The following is a 553-nucleotide window of genomic DNA, read 5'->3' as shown; positions in this document are numbered from 1 at the left end:
AATGCTATGTCAATTGTGTTTGTGCGTCCAATAAGTTACTTTGAAATTGTAGCTGTACATACAGTATACAAATGATAAGCTTAGAATATATAAGAAATGTAGAATAGAGGAATATGTGTACATGTTAAGATATGCATATATACATAAAGTTGATGAATCCTACAACGATTATGTTTATGCATCCAATAAGTTGTTTTAAAATTGTAGCTTTACATACAATATAGAAATGATGAACCTAAGAAATGTAGAATATATTTGTATATACAAAGATATATCTATATGCATATATTGGTGATGCGTGGGAGGCAGGCAGGAGATTATTTTTCAGTCATGTTGTGTGTGCAAGTTATGACAGCTAAGAAGCGGAGAGGGGAAGAAGTAAATCTCCAAGATTGATTGATTGGGAAGTTAAAATGAAGAGAAAAGACAAAAGGCTGAAGAAAAAGAAAAAAAAAAAAGTGATAGTTGGTGCTGCCGCGATCAGAAAGTAGAGAAATGGAAGGAAAGTATTTATTACACGTAGATAAGTTGCATATACATTTGGTGATACATG

This window comes from Oratosquilla oratoria, unplaced genomic scaffold, assembly GCF_046742065.1.
Source record: "Oratosquilla oratoria isolate Oo_2021 unplaced genomic scaffold, ASM4674206v1 SCAFFOLD111, whole genome shotgun sequence".
Lineage (NCBI taxonomy): Eukaryota > Metazoa > Arthropoda > Malacostraca > Stomatopoda > Squillidae > Oratosquilla > Oratosquilla oratoria.
Note: the sequence above shows the minus strand (reverse complement) of the source record.